Source organism: Manis pentadactyla, chromosome 5 (genome assembly GCF_030020395.1).
Source record: "Manis pentadactyla isolate mManPen7 chromosome 5, mManPen7.hap1, whole genome shotgun sequence".
In the NCBI taxonomy this organism is placed as follows: Eukaryota; Metazoa; Chordata; class Mammalia; order Pholidota; family Manidae; genus Manis; species Manis pentadactyla.
The window spans coordinates 142,761,978-142,781,838 of NC_080023.1; the positions used below are offsets into that span (position 1 = coordinate 142,761,978).

The 19,861-nt window shown below is 38.3% G+C and overlaps 1 protein-coding gene across 8 annotated transcripts in view; it reads right to left on the minus strand.

Annotated features, from left to right (window-relative positions):
• PLCB4 (phospholipase C beta 4) overlaps nt 1-19,861 on the minus strand; it is a 402,883-nt gene that overhangs the window by 358,025 nt on the left and 24,997 nt on the right. For 2 of the 8 annotated variants that reach the window (XM_036880087.2, XM_036880086.2), the window contains exon 2: nt 18,481-18,535. The exons of the other annotated variants lie outside the window; for them this stretch is intronic. The gene's annotated coding sequence lies outside the window, so the exon portion shown is untranslated. The remainder of the gene's footprint in view (nt 1-18,480; nt 18,536-19,861) is intronic. 8 annotated transcript variants of the gene reach the window in all.

A 19,861-nucleotide genomic window follows, 5' to 3' on the forward strand; every position in this document is an offset into this window, starting at 1 on the left:
GGTCGCTGGGGTTGTGTGGATGAATCAGCACAGAGGGAAAAGCTTTGAGAACCTTCTAAACAGCCAGGAGACTGTCCAGACAGGTGAGCTCATCAGTGAGGGCAAGGCCAGGGTCAGGGATGAGCAAGGCTTCAGGGAGGCAGCACTGTGGTTGGGCTCACACTGGAGGCACGAGGCTCCCAGGTCAGGAAGCACAGGGGCAAACTGTACTGTAACAGAGCAGCTCATTTTGTTTGGGGCCACCGGGTTTGAGAAGGCAGCCCAGCCTGCGGAAGCGTGGCTGCTCGGGTAGGGAAGCTGGACTTCATTGCCAGGCAACGGGAAAGCAGAGGAGGGCTGTGAGTCAGACCAGAGCCCAGAGAAGACAGGTGAGGAGAGGTGAGCTTGGGACGAGGTGAGACAGGAGAATGTGGGGAAGCCGGTCAGAAGGCAAGTGAAGCTCTGCTTTACGAAGTAATATAGACCCTGAAAATGGAGCCAAGAGGATGCAGGTGAGGGAGACTTCAGAATTGGAATGCACAGCACCCGGCAATCACTGGGTAGAAGGGACGGAAGGGGAGATGGCAAGAGGCTGCTGAGACGAACGGAGAGAGAGGGAGAGGTTTAGAAAAGCATGTTATTCGAATTCAGATGAAATGGGATTTGATAAGATATTCACAGAGGGCCTTAAGTTCCTCCTAAGCCCTCCTTTCTTAATCTAAGGCAGCTGGCTGCACTCTCCATCCCTAATGGAGGCTGTGCCCTGCCAGCACTCAGGAAAGCCCCGGGCTCAGGCAGCTGGCTTGCTTCTGGAATGCATATCAGCCTTCACGTAATGACAGCATGGGGGGCATCCTTATGAGGGCAGGGCCCACAGCTCTGCTGCTGGAGCAGAATAATTAGCACTGATGCCAGCGGCAGACGGCCTTCCCAGGCAGATTGCCGAAGGAAAGGGACCCGACCCGCCAGGTCATGTGTCTGACCGGCTGGCATCATCCCATTCTCCATGGAGTCTGCAGACACACCCTTTTACAGGTACCTCATCTGATCTCCCTAACAGGCTGTCATGTGCAGAGAGGCTAAGAAGAATTCTAACAATGCCAAAGGCAGCAGCGTGGTTTGTGTTTCAAAAATTGGTTCAGTGGTGAAGAAATCTCCTCAGGAAACATTACAAGATGAGCTATAAAACTTACTACACTGAGTAAACACTGGCAGATGGATGCCAACGAATCTTTAATTATCTTCAACTCATTATGCAGACATTAACCTTGACAAATTAATAAAGGTGAACTAATAAACTTGTGAGCTTACATAATTTAATAGCTCCAAATCACAGAGAATGTCTATAGATAAATGTTGATAAAAGCATGTAAATGCTCCTTTTCATCCTGCTTTAAACTGTATGGTAAAATAGCTATTAAGTGATGATGGTTTTTTTCCCCCCTTCTCTTTTTACTCTGTAAGGGAGACTAAGACAGGTTCCAAGCTATTAAACTATTAGTGATGTACAAGTCATCATCATAATTGGGGGCACACTTTCTTTTGACCTTTACGAAACTTTCATTTCCCAAATGTGACAGATAAGAAGTGCTTTTATAGCACCAATAATGATTTTTTCCTATGGGAACTTACCAATTATAAGTTGAAAAAGAAGGAAAGACCCTATTGGATATACATTTAGAATCTCAATGCACCTAAAATATAGCTGAAATAGTTGAGAATCATGCTTAGAGGATAGTTCAGGTGAGTTAAGAATCTAACCAAGGGAAATACACATTAAAATAGTACTAGGGCAAATATCTCCTCTCCTGAGAACCTTAGTTTAGCATATGGCTAAATGCCCACAAAATGTTGGAAAAAAAAGGGACTGAACAGTCCACAACTGCCTGTAACTATTAGTCTGAATCTAAGTTTTTAAATATGAATAAAAGTTAGACTGGGGAAATGTAATCCATCATACAGCCATTTCAGTAACACAGACAACCGACAATACAGTCAGGCACCAAGTTCTTATCAACCCACCAGACATCAGGTATCTTGAGAACTTTGTCTTGTTTTTCCCATGTCCTCAGTGCCCACCATGATACTAGCATGTGATAGCCATAACAAAGGTGACACTTAACTGGAACCATTTGGTGTTTCAGTAAAGCACAAATGCTACCTCCTCAATTTTCTCTAGCAATAAATCACCCTTTATGGGAGCTTGATTTTACTCTTCATTTGGCTCAAGCTTTCATTACCTGTGCACAGTAAAGTTAAATTCATTCATTCATTCACTGAGCAAGTGTTTATTGATTCAGTCCTATGTGTCAGATACTGTTCTAGCCCTCCATTATCCCATATGCTAGTGAGAAATGGGGCTAATCCAAAATGAGATGTGCTTATGTGTAAATTAAGCACCAGATTTTCAAGACTTAATCTGAAAAAAAATGTAAAATATCTCATTAATAATTGACATGTTGATTGCATGTGGAAGTGATATTTTACACATAACAGGTTAAAAGGATTATTAATATTAATTTGACCTTCTTCATTTTGCCTCTCAATATGCTACTAGAAAATCTGGCATATGATGACAACCAAGACTTGAGACAAAGCCTTGTCTTCAAGGACCTGACATTCAAATGAAAGAAGCTCATGGTAAACAAAGAAAAAAATAATAAGCAATATTACATAATTTTAGATAATGAAAATTATGTGAAGAAAATAAGGCAGGATCAGAGAGTGAACAAAAAGGAATATTTTAGTTAGTGTGGCTGTGGAAGTCTTCTCATGGGAGATCAAATCTGAGCAGGAAACATGAATGATAAGAGGAAGTCACACAAAGATCTGGGAAGAGTTCTCAGCAGAAGTAATAGCAGATGCAAAGGCCCTGAGGTGGAATTAGATATGCAACTTCAAGCAACAGCAAGAAGGCCAGTGTGGTGGGGGCACAGTGGGAACAGTGGGGGAGGAGAATGCACTTAGGCACTAGGAGTCTCCCCAGGATAATAGCCCCTATAAATTCTGCATCCTAGAACATCGCCTGCCTCATCCTAGTCTTAGTAGTGGTATCAACTTAAAGACAGATGAAACAAAACTAACAGGGTGGAACCAAGAAGCCAAAGGAATTGCAGACATTTAAGTTTTTAAAACACACAATACTGTGTTTTCTGCCTGTGTGTGTATATATGTGTATATGTGTGTAATATATACACACATCTCATTATGCACACACATATGTATAAGGGACACATACATGAGGCAAGAATTTAAAATACAAACAGAAAAGAAAAACAGCACCCTAAGGAGAGGAGTTATTTCTTGAGGAAAAGCATACATTGAAGGGAATGAGGCACTAATATGCTCAAAATTTTATTTCCCTTTCACAAAAATATTTGAAGCCATACACAAACATATATTCACACAAGTGCAACACAACATCAGAAATGCTAATTTTATAATTATACGTGAAGTATAATTATAAAATTATATATATTCACATTTTTAACTACAAATATGTTCAATCCATATGGGGGATTGGAAATGGACAAAAATGATATTGGTTCTTATGTTCCAATAGAATCGGTATTTAATATTTAGTAAAGAAAACATTAGAAATAAGAAAAAGACTAAATTTAGAGCCTAAGATTATACTTAAAAGATATAATTTAGGATAGTTTATCAATGCTGAACAGCATCATGTTGCTTGCAAGTATTCACTAAGATTAAAAAGAATCTAGCCTGTCAATAATTCATGTAACTGAATAAACTCATTTTAATCACACTAAATTTACATTTTAATAAGAAGTTTTTTTAGTCTTTTATTATTCACAGAGTACTATATTGTAGAGGCATTCTTACTATTACGATAAAATTTGGGGAAAGTCATACATGTATTATACCTGGAAATACCTTATTTACCTAAATTTAAAAAATGTTCAATTTCTTTGAGAACCATTAGCACTATTGCTGTTTCGGTTTGTTACTGAGGTTAAATATGGTTAAAATAAGATTTATGGAAATTTTTAAATAGTCTGTAGAGTTATTGTGTTAGCACACAAACCAACCCATAGAATAAGGTTCAGTATTTAAAATAAGGAAGTAACTGGGGAGAGGGCATAAAAATACAAATAAAGCCTTTCACCTTAAGTCAAACAAAATAAGGTCCACAAAGGCGACTATTTGCAGAACTAATGCCTCAGCAAGTATGAGAATAAAGGAGAGGATATTACAGCCAGTTATTGCATGAGGCTGACCGTCATCAGGGTTGGTACATGGCCATACATTCACCAAGGGCTGGCACAACAGCTCACATTCTCCAAGCAACAGAACTAACTATGCAGGAGCCTTTAAATGTAAGACTGGTCAAGGCCACAAGAAGGAAATGTGTCCTTTTACAGCAGCATGCTTGGGCAGGAAGAAATGTCATTCTTCAGGCATGTTAGGAAGTTGCGTTAATTCTCCCAGGGTACCACAAAACAGTCCCAGAAAGCTGCCTTTAACTGGGGAAGCAGGCAGTTAACCTGGGAGGATTCCAGGTAACAAAATGCAAGGACCCTGCCCTAGACAAGGCTTTGACCCCCAGGACTGTGAAAATCTCAACTGGCCGCTGCTCTAAGCTGCTTCTCCCTGTGGTGCACAAGCACAGCTTGATATTCTTCCTCCCCTGGTTAATCTCATGTTAGAGTCATCCCTCTCAGCTCCGAGCATCTGCAATACCGATCCAAACACCTTATTAAGCACTGTCCTATGTCAAGTCCAAATTATCACAAGAGAAATATGCACCTCCAGCAGGAGGAAGTCCCTCCAGATTAGACATCACATCTTGAGCAAAAGTCACATTGTGAGCTTGACTGGGGTCCTCCCCTTCCTACCCCAATGCATGCCACACAATGCCAGGTATATACACCTGACTCAATTTGTTTGCATTCCATGAACAGACACCCAGCAACTAGAATTCCACGCTAATACAATATTAATAATGACCCAGGGACACTGAATCAAACATTCTGAATCAAATGGAAGTTTAATGATGCTCGGTATTATTTTTAGCAATTTGAGGTATTAGACTATTTCTCAATTTAACAGTTTGAGTTGTTAGAAAACAAAATTTTGTAATTTAACAACTTTGGTTTTTAGAAGAATAATAATCCACAAAGGGACAGTGTCTCCAGTAATATGTGATTTTCCCCCAAAGCACCAGTTTCTGTATTTCCTGACCAAGATAAAGCTGTTACTTGGATGGCCCACATATAACATATCCAAAAAAAAAAAAAACCAATAAAATTATATGCTTTACATGGAAGACAAAAAGCAACCTTAGAAAGGAGACTACACAGCCTGTCGGCACTTTGAGCAATCAGAACGTGAAGTTCCCTGTCCCACTTGCCAGCAAGGTCCTCCAAGAATGTTCTCCTGGGTAGCTGCCAGTGTTTTGTGCTGCTATCTGACGAAGCATTCTGGGAAGTGCCCATGAGCTAAAGCAGCAGAGGATTCCGACTCTGTAACATTTCAGGCATTTTAATTTTTATTACAACTTAAACTATGTAAACACAGCCCTCAGAAAAAGGGAACTTGATTACTAAACATTTTTTCCCTAATGAGTCCATTAATTTTCCTTCTAAGCATAAGCCATGGTTTGGCACCTTGATGCTCAAGTAAATGATGTTCATTCAAGGCATACAGGACCACCACTCCCTGTCTGCCCCCCAACACCACTGTATTTTCCAACCTTATAATGTCTCATTTTATCTGCTTTGGGTAGCTGGGATGAGGTTTTTCAGCCGTGAATTCCTTCAGTAAGGCCTGTCTTGGTAGAAAGGGGAAAACCTTATACTTAGCACACTGAGACACTGAATTAAAAAAAAAAAAAAAAAAGGAGGAGGAAATTGTTATAATTATAGCGAGAGCTTTTGCATGCAAATTGTTTTCCTTGGGGAAATTTGCATAATCTCTATATGGAATCCCCATGCTAAAAGTACACATCATGCTTTTCAGCTCCAGTGTTTAAAAATCGATGCACTTGCCCAGGAATGGCATAGGAGAATGATCTATGAATGTGTTCTAGGCCTGGTCTTTTGCTATTTATAAAAGAAAGGACTTTACAATGTAGTTTGTATTTAAAAAGTATACCATCTCTGCCAGACAACTGATGCTTATCAGTCAGGCTGAGACAGCCAATAAAGAGTAAGGCATTTGTTTCAAAAAGTCTCCAAAACTTATCTAAATCCTTGCTTATAAGATACATTTTAAAAGATAAATACATTTCTCCTCAGATTTTTACCATGTCCAACTAGACAATAAAAACTGGTCACAGATGTTAAATGCTCAGATGCAAGAATACTTTTGTGATAAAGGAATTAGAGTGGGTAAAGGAACATTCAAAATGAAGACCTGCTTTTCATTTGGTCTAAATTTGAAGCAAATATGTGTTTGCTTTTAATTGTGGAGAAACTATTTTAGATAATCAACCACGTAGAAAGGTGCAAGTAATACTTCCCATTAGTGGGCTTCACAGGACTTCAAATATACATTTCTACTTCATGGTGGAAAAAAAATACTTTGGGAAAGCAATAACCTGTTTTAGATCAAAGTATTCATTCTTTATAGAAGAAAATCCAAACTGTGACAGTTACTTGGAGCAGGCCATTCTTCTCAAAGAGGCTATTTTTACAATACAAAAAATAAAACACTATACTAAAATGAATTGCCCACCAACAGGAGAAAATTAGCCATTTGCATTAAAAGCAGCCTATTTTTGTCAGGCCTTTCCAAAACAAACACTTTAGCTGTGGCTTTGGGAGCTGTGAATCCACAAGCTTCAACAGCAGCTGTCCAAAATTAAAGGTTTGTTGGACCGGGTGGGCGGAAGGCCGAAACGAAATGAGTGCAAACATTATCTACCTCACAACCTTTCAAGATGATCACCAGGGGCTGAAAAGTTCTGTCAACTGAGTTAGACCCCATGTTTACAAATGGAACATTTTGAAAAATAATAAGAGAAAGCAAATTTTGGAAAAATACTTTTTAAAGTGCAAAATGTTCACAAAACATAAAGTGGGAAAAGCATGTTCCAAAATCATGAGATCTCAGTTTTACAAAAACAAAAACAAACTGCAACCTGCCCTGCCATCTGTGGGACACTCCTATGCAGGCGAATTGCTAAAGAGGGTCTGTGCCCGTAGTATTTCCAGGGCTGTACCCTTTGGTACAGCCCTGGGGACAGCATCTATGACCAAGCCAAGTCTAACATTCAACCTGGCATTTACCAAACATGTGGCCATGGAAAGGCTTTTTTTTCTCAGAACACCCATTATTCTTACCAGTTGCCCTAGGAAACAGTTTGTTAAACATAAAATGACTGATTGCTTAATGAATACAGGTGGATTTAGAGAGAATGCCATTAAAACACCAACAGTGGTCATCTGTGGCTTGTGGGATTTCAGATGACAATAATTTTTCAAATTTTCGACAACAGGTATTACTTTCATCACGTGAAAAAAAAAGGCCTTATTTAGGATGATGAAAATGCCACACTCTTCAACTTTATTTTAAACCATTCATTGATGAAACGTTCGTGTGGCACTGCAACTGCCCATATACTAATTTGGAGAAAAGCAGAAAGATCTGGCCACCTGTACAATGCCACATGTAGCCCAGCTATAAAAGAAATGTGGTCAGCTAAAATACTGTTCTCAGATTTCTGGTGTCCTGTGAAAATAAATGAAGCAAGGAATGCAGCCCTGGCAAAAGATGAAGCAGAATCTCTGCCTCTCTAATTTCCTGTTTATTCTCTTAGGTGCCAATCACTGGCATTGGGAGAAATTTTAAATGTGAAGAGATAATTTAAACACTGTTCAGTCGCTTTGTTTTCCCCCACATAGATAGCATAAACAGAGGAGGAATTACAGCTTCAGAGATACTTCTTTGTATAAGATAATGAGACCTAGATCAATGGGAAGATGTTTAAATGCATGTTTTAAAGATCTAAGTTTGTTGGAACAAATGCTAGTCAGTGTAAATATTCCTTTTAATCAAAAATATATTTTTTACATATCTTCAAGTATAATTTTTACTGCAATCTTTTTTTATTAAGGTATCACTTATACGAAATGATATACACTCTTACGAAGGTTTCACATGAAAAACAATGTGGTTGCTACATTTACCCATATTATCGAGCCCTCCCCTATACCCCATTGCAGTCATTGTCCATCAATGTAGTAAGATGTCACAGTCACTACTTCTCTTGCTACACTGTCTTCCCCATGATCCCCCACACACACCATGTGTACTAATGATAATACCCCTCAATCCCCTTCTCCCTCCCTCCCCACCTGCTCTCCCCCACCCCTCCCCTTTGGAAACTGCTAGTCCCTTCTGGGAGTTTGTGAGTGTGCTGCTGTTTTGTTCCTTCAGTTTTACTGCAAATCTTTTTAAAAACAGTACAATTCCAAACAAAATGAACATACCACAAAAAAGAGTTCATCAGAATAAAATATCCATTTATGAATAATAGAAAAGCTCTTAAGTTTCTTTGTTGAAACTTGTCCAATGGATGCAGAACATAAAATCTGGAAGAGGTGAACCCACCTCCTCCACACCCCTCCCAATACTGAGACCTAAATTGTTTTAAGTGGCCCATTGAAGATCACTGCTAGTTAGGGTGACATAAAGCCAGATGGCAGTTTCCAAAGACTAGGGTTTTTGGAGCCTGAAAACTCCTTGAGTTAATTAAGACAATGCCTGCATCTCCACCCTTTTGTTCTTTTGGCAAGAACAAAGAGATAATATTTATGTGAGAATGAACTTACTCCATCTGTGCCTGGCACACAAATCTTTCCCTTCACTGTATTAGGCTTGCACTTTAACTTGTTCTGCCTGTTTTCCAAATAACTCTTGGCTGATGCCAGAAAAAATCCTCCTGTTATTTTATCTGAACCCAGCTTTCACAATTTGATAAGCACTAGAATACGTGTATTGTGTGTGTGTTGCAAGTGCGGGTTGGGAGAGCTCAAAATGTTATTAAATCAAGAAGCAATCATTTTAGCTCACTGCAAAAAAACAAACAAACCATGAAACAAAAAATCATTTTATTTCCCTAACTTGTGGGTTCAGACACCTCATGAATTCCCTACAAGTGAATCTGGTGAGATTTTCCTTTCCAAATAGGGAAACTATTAAAATCATATCTTAAAGTTTTACTTAAATAGTCCTTCAAACTTTTCAAAAAAATGTTCCAAAAATGGGATTTTTTTATCAAAGTAATGCCTAGAAAAGAAACTGTCACATCTACTGCCCCTCTTTTCGTGGTGCCATTTTACAAATTTTGCCTCCAAGGGGATTGCGGTATATTGCTTTAAGTATCAGGAAAACTATTCCTTTAGGAAGAATGTACACATTTTCAAGACTATTCTCCCTAAAGCTAGCACTAAAAGCAGCCAGCGTGTTTCTGGTATCCATTTCTGGAGACCACACAGTTTGTGACGCACCTGGCTCTCTGTTTCCTTCGCCTCTTACATGATCACCCGCTTCAAGCACTCCCGATCCTCCTGTGTTTGCCCCTTTTTTTCATATTCTCTCTCAATTGACTTATGTTCTCAGCAGGCTTTTCCCCGCGGATGTTCCCCGCCAAACTGTAATCCAAAGTTTGGGCAGCTGCGATGGCATCAACCAGCTTTGTAATTAATTTAAACTATGTGACAAGACCTGGAAAAACTGTCTTTCAGTAATTTTCATTTCTTTTTGTCTTTCTCTTGGCAGCTGTACCTAATTTTAATGGTAGGGTGTACATTTGACATTCCTGACAGAGCAGTAAGAAGATACTGTCCATGTTACATTCTTCAAATAACAATAATTAGCATCCTCAGCCTCATCATCTCCCTGCTGCCCATTTCACACCTCGAAGAGGAATTCGAGCTGATGCATCCTGGTGGTTAGACTTCAGTGTTTGCACCATCTGGGCAAGTCCCAGTCTCTCCCTGGGCAGCCCTCCGGTGACTCCGTGGTCCTTGCAGCACCTGTCATGTCATTTGGCCTCCCAGACACCCCATGTCCTTGGCTTTCCTCCTCCTCCACTGGCTCTCTCTTATCCCCATCTCTAACACTGACTCCTCCTCATCTCCCTGCCCTTTGAGGGTGAGTGACCCTGGGCTCAGTCCCTGGACCACTCAGCCTTCCATACATATCGACTTCTTTAGGAACCTCACCCAGACTCACAACTCTACTTAGACATCTTCAGCCCAGACCTCTCCCTGAAATCCAGACCCTTATGTCTAACCATCTGCTGCACCTCTTCACTTGGATGTCTGTGGGAATCTCAGATTTAACACATGCAAAGCCACCTCCTGACCTTCCCCATTCAAACCTCTTATAATGTAGTCTTTCCATTCTAGTAAACAGCAGTGCATCTTTCCAGGTGCCCAGGCCTGAAAACTTAGAATCAATCTTACCCCTTTTCCATACCTACATAGAATCCCAGTGATTCACTTTCAAAATAAATTAAGAATCTGACCCCCTTCAAAGCACCTCTCCCTCCCATCCTTGTCCAAATTATATCACCCATGAGTCTCTGGCTAGCATGATAACCTGCTGCCCGATTTTTCAACTCCTGGACTTGCTCCCTCTTAGAGTCTATTCTGAATTCAGCAGCCAAAGTCCATCTTCTAATATATAAGAAACATCATATCACTTGGGTTCAAATCCTTCCAATAACTCCCATCTCACTCAGAGTAGAAGCGAGTGTCTTCACAGTGGGCTCTAAGATGCTCCATGGTCCGCTTGGGTGGCCCAGTCCTCTGCCCCTTGCTTAATCCTGTCACACCGGCCTCCTTGCTCTTCCTCAGACACACTAAGCTCACTTCTGCCTTAGGATGTTTGCATTTGCAAGCCCCCAACCCCAAAAGCCTGGAGAGGTCTCCCCGGAGATAGCCACATGTACCTACCTTAGCAATATAGGGACTTAACTCAAAGACCACCTTCTCAGGGGAACATTCCCTGTCCATCCTTCCCCAAACAATGCCCCCTATGCTCCTATTCCCTTCACTGCTTGATTTTTCTTGGAAATAATTACCAGTAATAATTACATACTGTGTTTGTTTGCTTATTGTTCTGTCTTCCCCACTAGACTATAAGCATCAAGCTGAGTTTTATGGTTTTTAATTCACTTGTAAAGCCCCAGACCCTAGAACAGTGCCATGCACAAGGTAGGAATACAATCTATAATTGTTAAATGTGTGAATAAATGCTCCTCTATAACCTGTTTTTTTATGTAGAAAGGTCATGACCATATTTCCACATCAATAAATACACATCTAGTGCAAAGGGGCAGGAACATGTTTGGCCATGAGAGAGTAACAGTTGAAGCTGGGTGATGAATCTTTATACTATTCTTTTTACTTTTGCATATATTTGAATTTTCTATCATCAAACATTCAATATACATTTATTTAATTATTTTAATGACTACACAGTATTCCACAGTCTAACTGCCACAACTGGTTAACCATTACCATACTGAAGGATATTCAGGTTTCATCTTTTTCTGCATCACAGAAAATACTAGAATAATCTCACACAACTATCTGATGATAGGCTTACAATAAATTCCTAGAAACAGAAGAGTTTTCACATTTAAAATCTCATACATACTGCCAATCTTCCCTTAAATTTTTTTGCAACAAAATATGCTCCCATTAGTGCATTAAAGCACTCACAGAGTGGCCCACAGGACATGCCAGATTGCAAAGTGTTCCTTACTGGTCCACAACAAGATAGGTTCAGAAACCGAGTAAACATTTAGAAACTTTTATGGGAATTTGACAGAGTAATTTTACATCTGATGAACATTTATAGAAATATATTTGAGATTTTTCATTTTCTTTTTTTTTATTTTTACTGTGTTTTACAAAAATATCAAAAACAGACTGCCAAAAAATAGCCTTTCACCACAGTTTGAAAAAAAAACTAAATTATAGTGCTTGCTTCACCATACCATCTCCAATTGTAGAGATATTTTGTTTTATTTTTATCATTTTGTTACTGAGGTATGCCTCTGTTGGTTTAATTTACAGTTTTGGTTGCTTGCAGGTTTGCATACCTCTTCATGTTTGCTGGCCCCATATTCATTATTTTTTGAGTTACCTGTTTATATTTTTTCCCCATGGTTCTATTAAATGTTTATCTTATTGATAAAGTTGTAAGAGTTTGAGCTTTTTGTATGTTAGGGATATCAGCCCTTTGTTGATATCAGCCTTATACCATGCAAATTTTTTCCCAGAATACTGTCTTTCAAAGAAGTGTAGTTGGGTTTCCACTAACTAAAATAAAATAATACAGATTTAAAATGATGTGTAGCAGTTTCATTTTTTTTTTGTCCTTTTCTTCATGGTTCCTACTTAGAGATGCCTTTCCCATCACATGATTATGAAAATATTCATCCATATATTTTGCTCATACATTTAGAGCTTACCTTGTTACATTTATAATTTTTATCCACTGGAATTATTTATGCATGAGTGGTTTGGTAGGGATTGTACTTTATTTTTCCAGATAACTAGACAGGTGTCTCAACAGCTTTTTACTGAAAAATTCATCTTTTTCCTTCCAATCTGAAATGCCAACCTCATCACATATTAAATTGCTATATATACTTATCTATAGACTTTCTATATTTTATTCATTGATGCATTCTTATACCAATACCAGTGTTTAATCATTACTGACTTATAACATTCTTTAATATTTGAGATGGCAAGTACCCCTGATAAATACTACTTATAATTCTGGGAGTATTTTATAGGTTCATTTTTCCAAATGAACTGGCAAGTTGCCCAGTTTTGAAAAGCATTGGATTGTGTTTGTACTTTGATTGAGCAAAACTGATATTTATTTATTATTGTACTGAATCTGACTTTCCAAAAACAAAGTATGTCTCTCCACTTACTTGAAACTTATTTTATGTCCTACAATTGAGTTTCATACATTTCCTTACTTACTTCCTGTATGGCTAGCTAAGTTACTCCCAACTTTTGTTCAACTGTGTTATTACTGCAAGTGACTACGTGAATGGATATTCTGAAAAAACAATCAATAGGAAGGTGGGAGACTAAAATTACAATTTAGCCCCTTAGTTGTTTCTCTGAATATGAAATTTACTAATATTTGAGAATTGCACATCATTGTAGATCAGAGTATCTTAAAGCCAACAATTATTTCTTCTCCCTACCCACCCCCACCCTCTCCACTGGAAGGGTGTATCTCCTGCCACACTGATTTTGAGCTTGGCTATGTGACTTGCTTTATCAATGGTATGTGAGCTGGAAATGATGGTGGGTCAACTCCAAGTATAGGCCTAAGAGACATTGCATGTTTCCTCATAGTCTTTATATTTCTGCCATCACAGAAGAACTCAGGAGAGAAAAAACGTCTCAGGAGAGAGACTCATACAGCAACTCTGAACCCAACCCACAGCTTGCAGCCAAGCCCAGCTTACGTAAATCAATGCCCAGCCAACCTAGGGACATACAAGTGAGAAACAATGAATAATAGCAATGAAGTAATGAATAATAGCAATAATTAATTAATTAGTTAATAACTGTTATGTGCCCCTGGTTTGTTATACAGAAATCACTGTGTCTAACAAATATATTTACTGATATTTGGGAGCTGCCCACCACCCATCATCCCATCACAAGTGTAAAAGATCTTAACCCTAACTGCCAACACTTAGAGATGCCTCTCATTAGAGAAATAGAGATAGAACCATACACTGATGTTTTAATGTTTCCATTTGGATCAAAGAGGTGATGTAGCTTTCTGTAGATGGCATCAAAAGAGAATGTTTTAATAAATGAAGCAATTTTTTCTCATCTTGATTTCTTACTACAACTACACTCACTGGATGGAGATTTTCTTATACAAAGTAAATATGACAAAACTGGAGACACTCTAAAGACAATCTTTAGGGTTTTAGTTCTCAAAGTGTGATACCCAAGACCATTTCAGGGAGACCAGGAGGTCACAATTATTTTTGTAATGATACTGAGACATTATTTGCCTTTTTTCATGCACATTCTTTCAGAAGTTGGGAGTTTTCAGAGGCCTTATCATGCTGGGTACCTCGATAGACTGACCACAGAAGGAAATAAGAGAATGCAGGTATCTCCTATTCCGCTAGAAATTAGAGATGTGTAAAAACAACAGAACAGTACCACTCCCCAAATGTATCTTGTTTTGAAAAATGTAGTCATTTTTCATCTAAAAAATTTAAGTTAAGATGTAATGGGTTTATGACTGTTATTTGAAAGTTCATTGAAAATAAGTATTTTTAAACGTTCCCAATGTCCTTTTTAATATGGCAAATATTTATGAATAAGCCACATAAATGAAAGCTGTTCAAGACCCTGGAGAGTTTTTAAGTGTATAAAGGGGCTTGAGATAATGCTTTCTGCTATGGCACTGTACATGCCAATGTGTTAAAAACCACAATGGAAGAGCAGACTTTTAAAAGAGTGGAAAAGATTGGGTTTGTAGGGTTCCTACAGGTACAAGCCCTAGACTTAAGTATCATCTTCATAATTTAGATGGAAGTGACATCCATGTACATCCTTTGTGCAAACTTTTTACTTTGTTCCTAATAATCTTGTTGAATAGTGCCTTTGAACGTAAAAAATGTGGCAGGGGAGATTAAATCACTTGTCCCAGGTTACACAGTGCTGACACCTAAAATGTCTTAGATTTTGCTCATCCTTCTACGTACCACTTATAAGATATTCTGGCCTTATTAAAGAAAGAAATGGAAGTGCACTAAGTCAAAAGAAATGAACTGTTAACATAAATAGTATTTGTGTTTATTAAGTAATTTCCCCACAAAGGACTAAAAACACTTCAAATAAAGTAGCATGCATAAAACCTCTATTAATAAGCACACAAGAACACAGTTGATATTTCCACATTTTAGAAGATGAAAATGTTATTAGTTAGTACACAGTAAACGACAAAGCAGAAACATCAAAACCCTAACACTTTATCGCTGCCAACTCATCATTTACACATCATGTCAAACGCAAAATGGAAAATCTCCTGAGCCACCAAACTGGAGACTTGTAAATGAGCCTCACATACTTTCTTCCTCTGTTTTAATCTAAATTGATGTCATAACATCCTTTCCACCTTCGTAGTCTGCCGATACAGCCTATGCTAAACCCTGATGCCTGGAAAATGTTTTCTAATAAGACTATCAAAGCCTTCCTATACATGAATGAAACAAAAATTAGTCACTGAAGTTGAATACTCAGGCATCGCAAACTTCATGGTTAAAAAGTTACTCAAAATGCTGAATCTACATTTTATAAAACTAGCAAATTGGTTTGCCAATGAGGCATTTAGCTCTCCTCTAACTCTTAGGTCTATCTGAAATCAATATGAGGCAATATAGGGGAATATGTGCCCTAGCTTTTCCCAAAGCCTCATCATACCCACGTATAATCCATGCTACTATTCAGTGGAGAGGAAGGTGTCAGATAATGGGAAACTAGAAAAAGAAAAACGTCAGCTAATAATTGATAAGAAGAAATGGTGAGATTTCTGTGATTGAATGAGGGTTTGTAAGAGTAATGGAAGCAAGTTTCTGTAACAAATAAATCCAAAAATACATAAAGACTCAAACAATGGAAGTTTATTTCCCTCTCTCTCTTATACTCACATAATTTATGCTCCTTCTTCCACTGGAAAGACTGAAAATATTGACCATCTAAGATTTTTCTATTCAGGAACACATTACTATTTAGTGAAGAGCCCTCCTTTGCACAACAATTTATAACCAGGTTTCTTCAATCCTGTCTCTCATCATCCACTTCCTCTTCCATCTACGTCCAACCAGAGGAAGAAGGAAAACAGAGCATGGAGTTTAGAAGTCTTGTCCCAGATTCAACACACATGATGACACAGATGGTCACGCAGCCGCTGTGTGCGCCCAGGAAGAACAGACAATATGCTTAAACATGACATAAAACAATATGCCACAGCCCACTTATTTTGGAAAAAAAATTAAAAAGGCCAATCCACCTTGTCAGTAGGGATCTGAAATGTTGTGATTGTTCACAGGCAATGGTTTTGATTAGATTCTGAGTGTAAGAAGCAGAACTATAAACATCAATTCTATAAAGGAGTGGTTCCATCACTGAACCTAAGTAGGATGTTTGTAATTCTGATGTATGTATTCTTTATTAAGAGATAATGAAAGGATTTATTCCTATTAAAAATATATTAGATAACTTACTTATGTTACAAATAATTTGAGAAATTACTTATGTCTGGTTCTCTTGACGTTCTTTAATTATCCTGACGTTATTATTTCAGTTAGACGAGGATGTCAGTTGGAATAGGTGAAGTTAGTCTGGGCTCCTACATACCAGAAAAGCTGTCTTCCTTAGTTTTTCTCTTTTGCCCTCAGTAATCAGCTCTGTTACCCCCTACCACCAAAGCCACTGACCCTGCACACAGCTGGCTCTGGACACAGCCAGTGCTGCGGTCTGCACCAGTGTGGGTGGAATCCTAAACCACCTTCTGCCTCTCTGAGTTACCACTCCAGAGGCCCAGTCCCTGGTTTGGCAGACCTTCAGTCCTGCGCTCCTGCTAGTTGGCAGGAGTTGGGAAAAACACAAAAGTAGGCATTGCTGTTTGGGGCATTAAGAGGAACATGACACTCTCACCCACCCAGCTTCATCCAAGGATTGCTTTCCCCAAATTCAGGAAAAGAATTCAGAAGCTAGGCAGCCCAAATTATGACAAAGACCTACTACAGACACAGTAAAAAGTTAACCCAAATGCATGCAGACCCCAGCTGCTTGTCGTGGGATGTGTGCTGTCAGGAGGAGAACTGGAAGGCCATTATGGGGAAAACACTTTCTTTTCCACTCATGCACTCAGGGTTCTTGTCCATAAAATTCCCCAAAACTCTACAAGGTAAACCAGGCTTTGTCTTCTCCATTCTATGCTGGGATCTCCCAGGCAAAGCTACTAAAAGTTGTATGGAATAGTCCAAGTGATAGCAGTCATTCCCAACACTGTGTGAAAGAACTTCCAGTGATGATGGAAATGTTCTGTGTGCTGTCCAGCATATAGCCTCTAGCCACATGTGGCCACTGAGCACTTGAATTACAGCTAGTGTGAATGATGAGCTCAGTTTTTAATTTTCTTAATAAATTCACATCTAACTATCTACATGTGACTACTGGTTACCATACTGAACAGTGCAGGTCTAGCCTTTCTGGTGGCACCTAACCAACCCATTGTATAAGGAAGTGGCTGTTTAAAGTCTTTTAGGAGGAAGTTCCTCCACTGCTCCCAGTAATCCAACTTAATATCTAAAGAGAAAAAAAAAGTGGGTTTTTCTTTCCTGTAACTGTTTAGGAACTCAGGCTCTGTCTTATTTGGATCAAAGGTTCAATCCTAACCTGACTTAAATACCTTCACTATGTTCTAGAGCAACAGTTCTCAACTTTTCTGATTATGAGGACCTATTTTTAACATCAAAATGAGTTATTAACTGGTTACAATAGTTGTGCTTTAACTCCTGATGAGAAAATCCATTATTGTAAAAAGCTCCCCTTCATTCAGTAACATTTTATGTTCAATGTATATTTTTTATAACTGCAACAATTATACAGACTTGTCAAACTGTCATTTACATAAACATAGAAGACATTATTTATCTAATATATGCACCATCCTTGATATTACTAGGGATTCCAGGATCTCTTATGATATCCCACAGCCTCCTGGGTCCTGTGACCCACACAGTCTAGGATCCCTCTCCGGAATACCATGTCCCTACGTGCCCCCAGATATGCGATGATATGTTGCACAGGTGTGGATCTTTGATCAGAAAAAGGGCTTTGTTTTGGTAATGGAGGAATGAGGAAAAGCAACTTTCCTAATACTTGGAAGTCAAATTTTTTCAAGGCATACCTGGTAGCAGATGTATAATATAAATTATCAATGCTGCAGTTAAGCCCAGTTATCATTCTAGCTTCAAAGAAGATAGAGATCTAACGAAGTATCAAGCAAATCCACACTGAAAAAGAAATATCACAGGAAAAAAATGGAAGATATGACAAACTTTGGCCACAGACCATTTTATATTTCAAACCTCCCTAGGCTTCCTAGAGTGATGGCACCCACTGAAAAAACAGAAAAATATTTCATCAAGATAGGCTGAGATGAACATATTTCAACAACAACAACAAAATGTATCTACTGGGAGGCAATCACTTATCACACATCCCATGCATTGACTGCTGTAGACATCAACTGTTCACTCAAAATAGTCATTCTTTAAAAAGCCTGGGAAACTCAATATTGAACTTAGAAAGCTAAATATGAGGTTTTAAGTCAATTCACAATGCCATGCATTAGCAGCATAAAAATTGCTTCTCGATTAAATAGTCTGAGTTGTATTCAAGATAACAAAATTTTTTAAAAGTCAACAGATTAATTTTAAAAAGCACATACACCTACCTTTTAAAGAAAGATCACATTTCAGGATTATGTATCAAAGAGAAACTGTCTTTTCCTGTGGGGAGAAAAAAAAAATCCACTAATAACAGAAAACATCAAAGGTAAACTTTTAAGACCTGCTATCATTTCCTCATGTTATGGCTTTGTTGACAATATTACAAATGGAAATCTTTCAAGTTAGACAAACTATTTCTTAAGTTCTAAATAAAATATTTTAAAGATTTTGATTCTAATGATTTGATTTCCAAGAAGGAAATGACTAAAATCAAATGGAATTGGATAAAAATAAGCGGAAAATTTTCAAACCTAGAATTAAAATATTTACATCTGTCCAATGACATACACTCAAACGTTCTGATTAATTCCCTGAAGTAAATGTATAACTGAAGAACTAAATGCATAAAGCTCTACTTACTCCTGTTTCTATTTTCCCCATAGGAAAATGAGGTAAAGAGGTTGTAATAGCCTATGCAGCTAAAGAAGTAACAGAACTATAAACTGCTGTCTCCTTCTGTTGAATTATTATTTTTTAATGCCCAAGCTAATAAGCCATATTTCTGGGATCTGTTTTTCTTAGCTAAAACTTCTGGATCAAGAAAAATATGTAAATGGAAATAAATCAAGATAGGATCCCCCTGACTTTATATTTATTATTTTCAATAAATAGTGTACACAGAAACCTACTAGTCACTAACAAATACTAAATATGACTTTTCTATTGTTCATATGGATTAAAATTACTCTAATATTTTTAACTTTAAATATTCAAGCCTAAATAAGGAAGTAAATGGTTTAGTTTAAAACAAGTTAACCATCTACTACTATAAACTGTTGCCATCAAATCTAATTTAAAACAGTCAGTGAAATAACGTCCTCAAGAATGTAATTATGACGCTGACCCTGTAATGTTAGATTTCATGTGTAAAGTAATTTAACTTCCAGTGAGGATAATGATGTGTAGATATAGGAACACTGAGCACAATTTCTGACCCAAAAGAGCTCCAAGGATTTGAAATGACTGCTAACCCACCAACTCAAGATCACACATCCCACTCCAGAGTGATGGCATCATTCACAGGGTCACAAACATCAGATGAGGACCCCTAGAATGGCTGAGCTTTCTTCAGTTGTCACCTACTTTGCCCACAATAAAAATCCTCTTTCAACTTAAAGAAATTCTGTCAACATCTTAATAAATCACACCCATGCCTGCCTGTATACAGCCAAGGTGAGTATCCCCCGTTATTGGCCCCCACATTAACTCCAGAACCTTTTTCCCTCAAGGCAGTACCAACTCCCCAGATGGAGTCGCCTAAGCAAGTCAGCATCTGGGGCCTCTTCTCTCTGGCTTTTCTTCGCTTCAGATGTCAGCCAGCATTAT